Raw genomic sequence first — 1,457 nt, forward strand, 5'->3', positions numbered from 1 at the left:
AAAGCTATAATAAAGATATATATATATTTCTAATTTATATATAATATATATATTATATATATATAATTATATTATTATAAATTATAATATTCTATAATTAAATATATATAAAATATAAATATTCTAATTTGGGCAACCCCCAGCTATAGGCATCCCAAGAGTAATGTTGTATCGAGCGACTGAGGACATTGTTACTTAGTCTACCCTCCTCTACCGACACAGTTTGTGAAGGTTACTTATATACTCTACAAGTGCTACTGAAATACGTACCTATTCATCTCGCGAAGTTTTACAAAATATTTCACAGACCCTTAAATGTTTGGAAATTTTATTTTGATTTTAATAACATTTCCACACAAGTATCCCACGACCATCTGCGAGGTGAATAATTTTCTCGTTATACATATCGCAAGCGTTGAGAAAACGAAAAATAGCGGGTTATAGGGGACGACGCACCCCAGCAGCGTGCGCTCCAGCAGTGCAGCTCCTAGTAACGTTTGCTGCTGATAATGCGCGTGCCCCATTATGCCGGAGACTCATTACAGAGGCTTAATGACCGACTAGTGGTTGCTTTGGTTACGGATTAATTGCTTGTTTTGACAAGTGTCGCCTCGACTTCAGTCGGCTGCCAGCGCTCGGAAGTAGGCACCTCTAACAATGACTCAGTAAATAGTCTCGCTCGCCAAGTTATATTACCTATCAATAGCTTTCCGTATGGCCTTTAGGGAGAATGCATATGCCTTTCAGTACCCCTAAGTACGGTGTTGATATAAATACAAATATAGATGCGTGTGCGCGTGCTTGTCTGGTCTTGCGCGCGCGCGTGCATACGTTCCTGCGTGTGCGCGTGCTTGTGTGGTCTTGCGCGCGCGCGTTCATACGTTCCTGCGTGTGTGCGTGCTTGTGTGGTCCTGTGTGCGTGCGTTCATACGTTCCTGCGTGTGTGCGTGCTTGTGTGGTCCTGTGTGCGTGCGTGCATACGTTCCTGCGTGTGTGCGTGCTTGTGTGGTCCTGTGTGCGTGCGTGCATACGTTCCTGCGTGTGTGCGTGCGTGCATACGTTCCTGCGTGTGTGCGTGCTTGTGTGGTCCTGTGTGCGTGCGTGCATACGTTCCTGCGTGTGTGCGTGCGTGCAGTGTGCGTGAGAGAGTGCGTCCGTAGGGATAACTGTAATTCGTGCTGTTTAACTATTTGTTCGTGTCTGTTACATCGTATCTGAGCTTTTTGTTGTGAGAACACATTTTCGATGAACAGAATGAGCAGATTTTAGTGTTTCTTCGGATTAAAACATTAAACAAACGTACGCGTGACTCGTGGATAATATCTCTTTCGAGGAAATCTTTGTAGTCCCAAGTACCCGTTACTATTAGCTGTGCTCGTCTCTCTCTCTCTCTCTCTCTCTCTCTCTCTCTCTCTCTCTCTCTCTCTCTCTCTCTCTCACTCTCGCTCTCTCGCTCT

The sequence above is a fragment of the Priapulus caudatus genome, unplaced genomic scaffold, assembly GCF_000485595.1.
Source record: "Priapulus caudatus unplaced genomic scaffold, Priapulus_caudatus-5.0.1 Scaffold583, whole genome shotgun sequence".
Taxonomy (NCBI): domain Eukaryota; kingdom Metazoa; phylum Priapulida; class Priapulimorpha; order Priapulimorphida; family Priapulidae; genus Priapulus; species Priapulus caudatus.